The sequence below is a fragment of the Microtus oregoni genome, unplaced genomic scaffold, assembly GCF_018167655.1.
Source record: "Microtus oregoni isolate MIOR12 unplaced genomic scaffold, Mior012 000037F_ref0000500, whole genome shotgun sequence".
NCBI classification, from domain to species: domain Eukaryota; kingdom Metazoa; phylum Chordata; class Mammalia; order Rodentia; family Cricetidae; genus Microtus; species Microtus oregoni.
In genome coordinates, this window is record NW_024543096.1 from 21423292 (window position 1) to 21436671 (window position 13380).

General features: G+C 39.6%; 1 protein-coding gene across 2 annotated transcripts in view; it reads left to right on the plus strand.

Moving 5' to 3' along the window:
- B3galt1 (beta-1,3-galactosyltransferase 1) overlaps positions 1-13380 on the plus strand; it is a 514202-nt gene that overhangs the window by 339372 nt on the left and 161450 nt on the right. The window lies entirely within an intron of this gene.

Here is a 13380-nt window from a genome sequence, read left to right on the forward strand (position 1 = left end):
ATGTGGGAGTGTCATATATCAATCTGTTAATTTCATTGGTTATTAATAAAGAAACTGCTTGGCCTCATAGCTTAGAACATAGGTGGGTGGAGTAAACAGAACAGAATGCTGGGAGGAATAGGAAGTGAGCTCAGACTCGATAGCTCTGCTCTCTGAGGCACATGCGATGAAGCTCCGACCCAGGATAGATGTAGGCTAGATTCTTCCCGGTAAGTGCATCTTGGGGTGCTACACACATGATTAGAAATGGGCTAGTTCAGGTGCGAGAGTTAGCCGAGAAGAGGCTAGATATAATGGGCCAAGCAATGTTTAAAAGAATACAGTTTGTGTGTTGTTATTTCTGGTGTAAAGCTAGCTGTGCGGGAGCCGGGCGGGACGAAAAGCAAACCCGCAGCTCCCCACAACAGTGCAGGTTCCCTGAGTGCTTTCAGGAGTAGAGCACGAGAGTGCTTTGCCCTGTTCATAACAGTGTATTGGTATTGTTAGGCATGGTGCTTCCTTATTGTCTTTACTTAAAATGACATGGAGACAGTAGGCACCAAAGACCCTCCAAGGAAGGCGTGGGATGGTCACATTGTGGGCATACCTGGCATTTTCAATTCCATGAAACACTGTTTCTCTCCAGTTCTACCCATTGGGACCTCACAATCCCCACTTCCAGGGTGTAGGATTTGTTATCAAATGGGAGCCCAGCCGATCTCTTATCTCTGCTTTGGCTCTAGTAGCCAGAAACACTACTGCATTCATATTGACTCAGTGCATTTAACTCTACCCAGTGGATGGATACAATAACACAGTCATATTGACAACGCTCGTAGCTCAACCCAGAACACTTTCCTCCCTTGCCTAAGTCTCTCATGTTCTTCCTTTAGATCTCCATTTGCCTGTGAGTTCTTGGAAGGAGAAATGCCATAGATTATCACATTTACATCTAAGATGAAGAGTACAACCTGCAGCAAAAGATGCATGCGACTAGCCCTTTCCAAATGAGTCAGTAGCTTATTTGTATTTATTTCATACAGAACACCGACTATAGCTAAGTGCACATGTTACCAAAATATTACCTGCTGATTCTGACGCCTTCAGGCCCTGAGACTCTAACAGTGTTTGCATTTCAAAATAGAGATAAATTGTCCAGAGTTAAAGATGAGCAAAGGTGGAAATCCGTGTGGTCAGTCCTGGCTCTCCCCTAACTCAGTGAGTCAACACAGCAGATAGGATGACTTTCTGAAGCCATTTTCCTCATCCTACAGAGCTGATTTCTACTCCAGAGATCTTGCAAATTCAAAAACAAGGTCTTCATATTTCAGACAAAATACTGCCTTCGATGATAAATATAAGTATTATGAAAATAACTGTATAAAATAAAAAGTATAATGCTTGAACCACAAAGCACCATTTCTGTATTCTAAGTGAAGCTGAGACAGAAGAAAAAAACAGATGGTCTGTGCCCCATAGTCATGGCCGTGGCTTAGTGATCAGATCAGCTGGTATTCACGTCAAGTGCTGAAGAAAGGTTCAGAGTCTACACAGTCATCTGCAGTCCACATATTACTATCCAACCATGTCGGTCTCAAAAAAAAAATGAGCAAATTACAAGGAAGGCCATCCAAAATATCATCAAGCGCCGTCCCTCAGATTTGGGTCTGTATCACTGCATGGCCACTTCTGACTCTAAGGTGTGAAAACAGGCACCATATTCCCCCAGTTCACTTGCCTCTCCGTCTAGGCTTACAAGATCTTGGACATGAGGAGTGTACAGTGTTAGTTCTTTCTCAAATTCAAACAGACATGGATTTTTCCCTTTCAAATAACCTGGCAGTCGGTCTGTCTGTATGTCTGAAGCACATGTCATAGTTCTAAAAGTAGCCCAGCTGTACTCCTAGAGGGTTAATAGAAGAGGTTCAGAAAAGATCTAGAATTTGACTTGAGAGCTTTGAAGAACTGGTGAACAGATGTGATGACGTGTGTGCTGGAGAGTTTAATGAGCTAAAGTCATCGGAGAAGAGGAAACCCAACTTAAGACAATGCCGCCATGAGATCAGGCTGTAGGCAGGCCTGTAGAGCATTTTCTTAATTAGTGATTGATGTGGAAGGAGGGCCCAGCCCATTGTGGGTGGGGCCATCCCTGGGCTGATGGTTTTATCAGAAAGCAGGCTGAGCAAAATGAGCCAGGCAGTGGTGGTTTACGCTTTTAATCCCAGCACTCAGGAGGCAGAGGCAGGTGAATCTATGTCTGTGAGTTTGAGACCAGCCTGGTCTATAAGAGCAAGTTCCAGGGCAGGCTCCAAAGCTAAAGCAAGCCAATAAGCAATGGCCCTCCATGGCTTCTGCTCCTGTCTCTAGGATCATATCCTGCTTGAGTTCCTGCCTTCACTGCTTTAATAATGAACAATTATATAGAACCTATGAGTACAAAAACCCTTTCTTCCCCAAGTGTTTTCGTCTCCCTACTGCTAGGGTTATAGGTATGTGCAGCTGACCTGGCTCCAGCCTACTGTTCCTTAAGCTTCTTTTTCCTAAAGAGCTAAGTGGGTAAGCCAGAGAGGCACCTCTCGGGGAAATTTTAAATAAACTAAGGACCCTCGCTGTCGTTTGCTTTCTTTCTTACACTTGTTAAATATTTTATTCCCCAGCTTTGCTTAGGTGCAAAGGTCATTTTTAATTTATTTATTTTTAGTTTGCTTTTCTGAAGACTGAAATAAAATCAAGAGTCGTTTGCAATTAACAGTGACTGTCACTCTGTGATCCTGGGACACAAAGTGAAAATTTATTCAACTTTTTCCTGCCTCGGCTGGTTAATTTTGATTATTATTCTGTTTTGGGAGAAATTGGAGGTAGGAGAATTAGAGAATGCATAAGGATTTGTGAACAGATGATTTTTTAATAAAGACTTTTTTCACATTTTGTGGAAAATTAATTTTACTGATAAAAACATGATTTATGTCACTGCAATATCCCCACGCAAATGAACATCCATGGTTATTTACTGCACATTGCAAATTTATATGTAGTTGTGATCTGATCTCATGATTTGAACTAGGTAAAACCTCATCCATTTAAGTGAAGATTTTTGATAAGGATTGAAGCATGGTTTTAGAAAATTCAGTAGTACTTACATGTTTATATATGCATAGATATTAGACGACTATTGATATACTTACCATGCTTTCTATTTCCATAATATTGAAGTTATTATCTTTAAAATTCAAGTCAAGTTATCGAAAGGTTAGGAGTTATCACAACAGTGGCATTGCTACTCACTTAAAGGCTTTTGTTTATGTTTTCAGTTGGCAATATCTGAGGATGATTCTCTTCTACTTCAAAGCTAGTCAAGTTTTTATAGACAGTATTTAAGTGACATGGAGTATGAAAAATAGCCAAGGTGGTCCTAGTCCATGCTGATTCCAGCATGCCTACACACATACACGTCTTCATAGGGAACTCCTAACCAAAGCCCCTAGGGTAGAAGACCCCCAGACAGAGGTAGCCCAGTGTGTGCTTCAAGATCACCATTGTTGTGCACCTGCAGAACCACTGAACCCCCACCCCCACCTCCCTCATGATGGTCACCCCAGAGTTGTAAGTCAGTTAGCTGTCTGCTGCCTCCCTGAAAGGTGACACAGAGAAAGAGAGGGAGGGGCTAGAGGCAGGCAGGAGGGAGACAGAGAGTCCTAGTTTTAAGAAAAGGGTTTTTATTATCAAAGTGTTTCAGTATTCTAGTTTGCATGTTGGGTGTCTTTAAAAGAACTCAGTACTTTAGTTTAAGTAGAAAAATAATGCCTCGGGAGTCAGTGGGACAAATCCTTACACAGATGTAAGAAACTCTCTTAGACAAGTGTTACCTTTTTAAAAAACTTGCTTTGCAGGGATGCTGGGTACTGGGGTGCTTCACAGTTAGTGAGTCTCTGACAATTATTATCCTTGAAAGAATGAACTTGAAACTTATCATATAAATACTATTTTAAAGAAAAAAATTACAGAGCATTTTTAAATTGCATAAGTCGCATTTCTATGTAATGCTGAGCATATTTAAAAGAAGATGAGCTTAAAGGTTTGGTAGCTATGGCAACATGATGTGAAAATATACCGTGTCATTCAAGTCTATTAGGAAAAAGAAATTATCATTCCAAAGGTTTTTTTGTTGTACTTTGAATACTGACTGCAGAGAAGGAAAAATAGAAAAAAAAAAAAGGGACTTGAAGGGTATGAAATACATTTAATATTTATTAGGAAAATACCGACTTGAAAATAATGTGACCTAAACTCTGAATCAATTTAACTAAAACCAAAATTGATGTTACAATAAAGAATACGAGAAGGAAGCAGAAAACAATTTTTTTTCCTTACAAAATTGTGTTAAATTTAATTCTTGTAAGAGTCTAGAAATAGAGAAGACTATCAGAATGTCTTTATAATTTAAATTGGTTACTTTTAAAACATATCATTTGTAATATTGATCAAGAAATGACATCAAAAAATTGCAGCTTTACACAACCAAGTTAGATGTTTGGGGCTCTAGTTGATATACTTAGGGCATATAGAACCAAAAGGGAAACCATACAAATTATATTCCTTAAAATCCAGGTTAATATTATGAGTTCTACTCTTCACTTCTTTCTATTCCAGCAGCCCATATCTAGTTGTACATTTTTTATTATAAAAAATAGAATAACAACATACGTATTTGACTAAGGATTGAGAGTGTAAGAGCCTCGCTTTGATCAGAAACACTTGATCATAGTATCGGTTCCCATTCCTGTTTCCAAAGATTTGCTGTGTGATTCATCAAAACCTAAGTCTCCTACATGAAACAAACAAGCACACACAAAACATAAAAGCTCCTATAGCAAATTGTATATTTAGACGAGGAAGATACCACTCTGCTGGAGAGGGTGCTCAGTGTACCTTGCAGATGTGACAAAATGTTAAGAGTTCTCAAGCAAAAGTGGCAAGAGAGCTGAGTTTAAAAAGAAAATAGTGCTTCCGCAGCAGACATGCATAACTTGAGACAAATGAGAGTCACAACAAAGAAACAAAAAATACAGAGAAGAACAGAATGAAAATTTTGGAGCTAAAGATATATATTAAGGCTGTAAACTAACAATAGCCAAAAGAATAAAGGGGACAGAGTTGGGAAATTGATCAGGATATTTTGAAAACTACAAAGCCATTAATGTATATTTTAAGGCACGTGTACACCATCCTTCAATATCAGAGAAAATAACAATTTAAAAAGTGTTTAGACGTTCCAGGACAGGAACCAAAAGTTACGGAGAAACCCTGTCTCGAAAAAATAAAAAAAAAAGTGTTTAGACATCATATTTAATATTTAACAAATAATTTATTTTAAAATGCAGCCATTAAATCCAATTAGAGAAATGTGGGTAACCACCAAGGTATATGTGCCATCACTACTATCGTAGGGTTATCATACGATGCTGCTTTTGTTGTGGTCCATAGGCACCACAGCTGGATAGGACTGCTGGTCGCTTTCCTTCTTTGTAAGCTTGAATATCACCTTCTGGTGCCATGGAAACAGGTCCTCTTTGAGAAGACTTTCACGTCTGTTCCAGCTTAGGGACCTCGATGCCTTGTTTCTGAAGTACATAGTATTTAAATAAGAGAAAACTGGTACTGATACCCAGAGCTAGTGTGATCGTAGATCTAGGAGGAGAATTTACAATGGCCACTTGATAAACCCGCATAAACGCTAGTTATATTTTAATTATCAGAGAGCATAAGACCATTAGATAAATGTAGTCCCTACCCCTCATCAAGGAAACTTCTCTTTGCAACAGATGGATGCCATGTCTGAAAATTACAGCCAATCAAAACACAGAGCTGAGGTGTCCAGTCACAATGGGTACAGATGCAAAATTACCTCTCACCTAAGGCTCAGGTCACGTTGTAGATAAAGAGGCAGAAAGATGGGAGGAGCCAGATCAGGGAGTTTGCTCTGAGATTGTGACTCCAACTGATGTCAAAACTACACCTATAAAGTCTCACTAACTTGACTGCTTTAAACATGATAGAACATGGGTAACAACACTAGACAGGCTCAAGTGGACTCGGGAAAGCCCATGAGGCCTCAGTCATACACGAAGAGCTACAAGCAACTATAACAGTGAGAGAAATAATCTTCCTTAAGGGAGAGCACACTAACCAGATACCCAATACCAAATGGTCAGCACTGAGAAAAATAGATACAAGTAACATTATATAGACTGAGCAGATTCTTTTAACAACATATTATATACATATATGTATATAATAACAGTGAAAAAGTAGCAGTGCAAATGAGCAAGGAGAGTTATACGGGAGAGTTTGGGAGGCATAAAGGAAAGGAAGAAATGATATACTATCAAAACATAAAATAAATAATAAAAAGTTTAAAAACAAAGGCATTACAAAATTAAGCAACCAGAACTATTAAATGTGAATAAAAAGCATAACCAAATTTTCAAGGGAAAAACTAAAAAAATAATTAGAATATACTATCCAAGATTTGAAATTGCCTACAGAGTAAAACATTTTTCTAAAATAAATCACTGAATTGTACAGGGAAAATGATCAGTAATTTGTATGTTTCATGAAAGTGAAATCTTACAGACCAAAACTGTCATTGATGAATTTTGAATACACTGTCGAGAAATTTTTCTAGTTCTTTTGAAAAAAATGTCTTTTTCAATCTAAAAGGGTTAGGCGATGAGCAAGCGCATTGTGTAAACCTACTCCAAATGTGTTCCTGTCCCTCCTTACTGTTCGGTAATTCTGACTTATTGACGTCCTTGGAGGTCCTTTTTAACAAGACTTTGCCATTTGTAGGAGCTGCGGTGTTTTTCAGTGAAAGCTGAAATCCGTGTTTCCACGAATAGCCGCCCAATTCATCTTACCTTTGCTTCATCACTAACAGATGGAAAGTTTACTTCTCAGAGTCACTGAACTAAAATAAAGATCAATTCCCGCTAGAGAAGCTCTGATCCAATGATTTCCATTGTTCTTTCCCTCCTACAGATTATTTACATACAGAAGAATGCAGTCTAAGCAGACACACCTACTTCCATACGAAATTTTAATGAGTTTCAAACTATGGCTCAATCATAAGATATAAATGACTAAAATTCAAATTTTAATGTAAAATAAATGTAGAATATAAATATAATAAATATATAAAATAAATGTAAGTAGAGGATATGAATATAAGAAAGAATATAAATATAATAAATAAAATATTAAATAAATGTAAGTCAACGGCTGAAGATGTATCGCAGCAGTAGAGAACTTGCCTGGTGACTCCTACCTGTACTGCCAGCATTTTAGAGGCTGGTGCAGGAAGATTGCATGGGTTTAACACCAGCCAAGACTACATAGTGAATTCTGGGCCAGCCTGGGCTACATGTTGATTCCTAGGACCAAAGAAAACATAGCAGAGATATACAGCTGAAAGTGTCAGAATTTTAGTTTTTTAGAATCGTGTGTAATATCATAATATTATACACAAAAATAGAATATTCATATTCACTGGTAATTATCTTTGAATTCTAATGTTTTAGGTAGCTATAACCTTTAAAGAATGGGAAATCTTACAAGTAGTTACAAATTACATTCATGTTTCCTCTTCTCTTCCTTGTTCTCTCTCTCCTTCCCTTTTCCCTCCCCCTCCTTTCCCTTTCCCACTTCTGCTTCCTCTGAAATAGCCAGGGCTGTCTTTTGTGTGTACTTAGTGTGACCTTTAACTTCAAAATATATTGAAGTTAAACACTGAACAGCGTTAATCTTTGCTACATGGGAAAGGATCTCTTTCTGCACTGTTGAACAGTCCCTCGAGAGTCATTGCGTTTACTCTACCGCCTTCCGCTGATATGAAGAGGGGCAGCGTATTTTCCTGGGCAGCCACTTTGCTTTCATGACGACTAGGAACTAAAATATGACTACACCGTCTCCTAAATCTTTTCTCATTAATATTAAAGATCAATACCAAAAACCTAAAGATGACCTGATTATAAAAAAACATTTTTAAGTGATATGATAACATCAGCATGAATTTTATTACTCAAAAGCTGGTAGGCACGCCAATGGGGTCAGATATTTATTCTGTTTCCTGCCATGTCCTCAGTACTTGGATTTTTTTCACAGAGTCATATAAGTTAAATTTATGTTTAATAAAAAATGTAGTGTGTATTTTGCTGTACTTCAGAATATTTAGTTCTGCTATGGAATACAGGAAATAGGATGAATATGTCAGGCATTGATTCTGAATAATTTACCACTTTATAATGCATGGGAAAAATCCGTAGGCTGTATTGGGTAAAGATAATGAATAAATAAGGAGCTTTAGAAACAGGCAGAGCTTATGTGTCCTTTTTAGATGTGTCAGTCAGTGTTCTCCAGAAACAGACTACTATGACAGGTGTGTGTGTGTGTGTGTGTGTGTGTGTGAGATTGTGTAAAAAAATTTGTTAAGGAAAATGGCCTCACAGGATGATCAAGGCTGAGAAGTTTTACAAAGACCATTTGTAAGGTGGATAGCCTTGGAGGTCAGGGGCATGGGATGGTACAAATTCAGAAGCCTTAGACTCAAAGCAGCCAGTAGTATAATTTCCAGACAAGGATCCAAAGGTCAAGAATCTGGGGGCTAGAGGAAAAATGTCCCGAATTTAGGAAAGAAAAGAAAACACTCTTTGTTGGTTGGTCTCTCTGACGACACCCATCCACAGTAAAGAGTAGATCACACAGACATCTTCCAAAATAATACTTTACCCTCTCTTTAGACATCACTTAATCCTGTCAAGTTGATAGCAGAATGCACCGACTTATTAAGACCTTCACAGCCTGCACAGAGAAGAGCATGTGAGCACTAGGTGACGAGCTTACATCATCAGCTAAATCCACAGAAGCTGCTGGGATACTCTAGGCATTTTAAATTGACCACCCCTTAGTGGCACGCATTCTAGCAATTGAAGCTAGACGAACTGCTTACACTGAGCTGTGCACATGGGCCTCTTTTTGTACCATCCACCTCAAAGTTACTTTGTTGAAATCTTATCTTGGGTAGTCATGACCACACCCTGTTTGTAGAAAGAAACAGAAGATGAGACACTGCATAAACCAGAATCCAGTAGCAGGTCCTGCTCTGTTGGCACTTTCCCTACCCTGTGTCTCCCCTCTTTCTTATCATTATGTGCTTAAGTTGATTTAATGAACCAAATGATTTAAAGTATCTTAATTTAGTCTGTGTGCCTTTCAGTTCCCTGGCCTTAAGGGTAATTTGCTTAATCATGTACATAAAGTATACCTAGCATCATATCCCAGGAGTCATAATTTTCATCATATTATTGTATATGCAAATATGTATTACTTTATACTAAAAAAGAATATGCTTGCTCATTTTCTGGAATTCTAGGGCTCAGCAGAATTTCCTTTTCTTGTTTCTCAATGAGTTGGTTTGAGAACTATAGCACACTCCCTATGAATTTGCTCCAAGCTTTGTAAGTGCCTAGTAGTTTAAATTTTATGTTCTTCTTTGCACTTAAACAGATCTTTTAACTTCAATGGGTTCAGATTTTTTTTTCTGATTAAAAGTAACTTGGAAATAATAGAACTGTTCAAGAGTTTTTAAATTACCCCAAATCATAAAAATCAAATGCCAAGTGTCATCTACTTGATAACATAATGACAGCTGACTCCAAGAGAAAATAATAATATCTTAATATTTTAATCATTTAGTGCTACGCTTTTCTTTTTAACTCGTGAATTCATCATGGCCTGTGGGTAATCCAGGAGAAAACTAATGAGATGGGCTCTTCTTTCAAGTTCCCCAGATTTGCAGTTCAGGCCAATTTCCAACAATTGTGATGAGCCAGGAAACGGAAGGAGGACAGCCAGAACTCAGCCTGGCAGCGTGATAAGTCAAATTACAGCCCTTAAGGAGACGAACGACATAAGGGGCAGCTGAACTTGTGATTGAATCTGCTAAGGCTCTCAGTGGGAGCACTGAGATGTTGGTCCCAAATGAGAATTCACAACACTAGCATGCCCAGGGTCCTGGGGCAAGTGCAATGCCCTGCAGAGAGTATGGGTAAGTGCTTACTTAATTTCAGTCCCTTTGTGGGGCCTTTTTAAAAAAAGAACCAAGCTTACAATTGAATAGCGACTTAAAAATCAGTAGGAGATTAAAACAAAAAGGGGTGTTCCAACAGATGTTAATGAGCACAGCAGACACTTTCAAAGAGAAAGTATCCCCAAGTATGAACCTGACATAAAAGGCACAGATACTTTGTGTTTCGTTTATTTAATCCCCTTAGTGGAAGACTGAAGGGGTGTTTGTCCATCTTAGCTATTATAGCAGACTCCCTGGGGCTGAGGACTTTAATCTAGAAAAAGGAGTCATTAAGCTCAAATTGTATAGACTAATAGTCTAAACAGTGTGGCACTGACTAGTTAAAATGCCTCCCTAGCTGTGCTCCAGCGTGGTGGATGGCATCAGGGCATCTGAGGAGAGAGGAGAGGTCACATGGTGAGACAGAAAGCCGGAGAGAGAACGAGGTTCCTCGAGAACCTATTACTCCCCTCTAAGGGCATGCTTCCAATGCCTAAAGGCAGCCGACTGTCCCCTCCCTTATTACACCCGCCATTCCTAATGTCACCATGCTAGAGACCAAGCTCCCCACGCATGGTTTGTGGAGGCACAGTTAATCCACATCTATGCTACACAGTGAGCTTAGGCAAGGTTCAATGGACAGAGAATCAAGGGAATCTTAGCTTATTCCAACCTCGTTGCGAGTGATAAACAAAGACAAATACTGTGCGCTACAGGATGTTCGACATAACGTGTCTTTTGGGAGTACAATCACAGTTCAAGGGAGAAGCATCCTTACAGGAGCTCTTCACTGGATAGGACAAAAGGGAAACTGTCCTTTTCATGAACCAAAGGCACTTAACAAGTTGGCATATTCCCTTTGCTAGCTGACAGTATAAACAGTGCTCATGCTAAGTCTGTCACGCTATCGTAACTCTTTGCAACATCTGCTACTGTAGATGGTTCTTGACTTAAAATGTTCTTCCATCGTGCTACCTGATTCCGATTCCTCTCCAGCCCATTCAGATTTGGGCTTCTTCAGTTCTACCAATGAGCTGTCTTTGCAGAAGCAACCAGCTCGAAGCATGGAACCTTGAAGCAATTCTTTACTGTTCATAACTTTTGGGTTGCTGCTGGAAGCTGTGTGATTCTTCTCCGTGGTCTATTGGCTGGGCTTTCCATGCAGCTGTAGCCACTGAGAACGCAGCTGAAATGGCTCAATTTCGGAACAGCCATACTCATTTGTTCCAGCCTTGCAACCCTGTGTCCCCCCATGTTCTCCCATAGTCTTCAGTAGGCATGCAGGATGCTCAGGTGCGGTCTCCCCGTGGTTCCCTCGGTGACTGTATAGTCCACAGAATAAAAAGAGCCACCAGTGTTCTATTCCAAATACAAGTTCACAGGTTCGGAGGTTCATACATGGTTTCAACACAGGCACTAGCAACTCATAGGGCAGTGCTCAGCCTCACAGCCCTGAAGGGTCTCGCAACTCTGCTCACACCCATAGGTTCCGCAAATCTGGAGCACCGGTTCTTTATTGAGGAGTCCCCCATGGTCTTCATACTTAGTATTCCCTTATGAGGTAGCCCCATACCAGTCAAGATGGGAGAGAATCTTGTGAAGAAAGCATGTCAAGGAACTCAAGAGACACTTAATTAAGGGTCAAGCTGATGGGACGCACCCTATTTCTCAATGAGAACAGCGTGGGAGTTTGCACCTGTATCTATTCCTCTTCGGTTTTCCAGGCAGCCACCATTTCTCTTGTAGAAGATGTGGAAATTAACTTTATCTTCTTCTTCACTGGTGTGCCTAGAAAACTTCACCCTACCGCTCTTTAATTATCCACCCACATTTCAGGGTCTAATTCCTTTTTCACTTAGACTGAGCCATGTTTTCTTATTTGGGCTCTGCCCACTATATTCCCTATCTTCGACTACTACCTCCTTATCTTGTCTGCTTCTAATTAATCTCTTGTCAGGCCATAACTTGAGCAACACTTCTAGAATGATCGAAGACAGGTAAATTTTACCCTGTGGGTTCTACCGACACTCTGTCTTCTTTCTTTCTTTCCCTTCTAAGTCTTTCCTGTCTGCTTATTTGTGTACTGGAGAGTCAGCTTGGAACTATGGTAAGAGTGCAATCTACTACTTGATTCTCTTGATTCTACAGCTTCGCTCTCCGCCCTTGATGTCCTGTTCTTTAATGCAATCCACCGTGATGTTAAAGTTTCTAATTTGCATGTTAGCAATTGCACGTATAAGTGATTGAATAATCTAACTTTCATTTTCATGCCCTGGCTCTTTTTTACAGACATGCACCCAGATGATTAGTTAGCTATTTTAAATCGGGGATTAATACTGAAGAACAGTATCTTTAATCGCACAACCCAGGCTAGGTAATCAATATACATTTGATGCTTGAGCAACCTAATAAACCAGTGTAGAAACCTGCGCTCACCACCACCACTGCTCTTGTTTACTAAACCTCAGATCTATACTATTAAATGTTATGAGAATCTTTGTCTTTTTTCATTCTCACCAATTTGCAGAGAAACTGGGATGAACTGATCAAAGGAAATAGATTTTATTTTAATTAAGATTTGACCAAACTTGGGATAGGGAAATTCTCGGCTACTCTCTGCATTGCTTGCAACAGGGTCACAGTTTATAGAAAAGATAATACAAAAGCCAGAGATACACATATGGAGATTTCATTGTTAGTCCGTGTTATCAGACCTGGGATATACATTTTTTTTTCTGGGGAGATGAGACCCTCATCTGGCACCAGGGTCCCCTGGGTGCCTTTCTTTCCCTCGGCATGAGATTCCTGAAGAAATTCTAATCCTGAGGGCTTCATTATATAAAGTCAACCAAAGAAATCTTTTCACAATTGGATACCTGTTCATTTGAGGGGAAACATCCCCTGCTCTCCATTATTCTCCAGCACAATTGTTTTACGACTGCTTCTGCCTCTTGAGCTCGGGTCTTTCACTTAATGAGTTTATTGAGATAAAAGATATACTCTAATATGAAATCGGAAATGGCAGCAGCTTAAGCAAGAACAAGCTAATTTTTTTTTCTCCTAAAGAGTGATCAAAACACAGTAACTTCAGGGCCGATATCACCACCCCATGATGCCTACTTCCTTCAGCTCTCAGCACAGCTTTCCTGTCAAGACCTAAGCTGGTTATGTCCTAAGGCAGAGCAGCCTGCTCACCTTCCAACCATAGTAGAGCTGGTCGGCCACCAGGAGGTGATGGGCTGTCTCTTGTAAGAAGAGCTCAGATCCCTTGGTTCTCA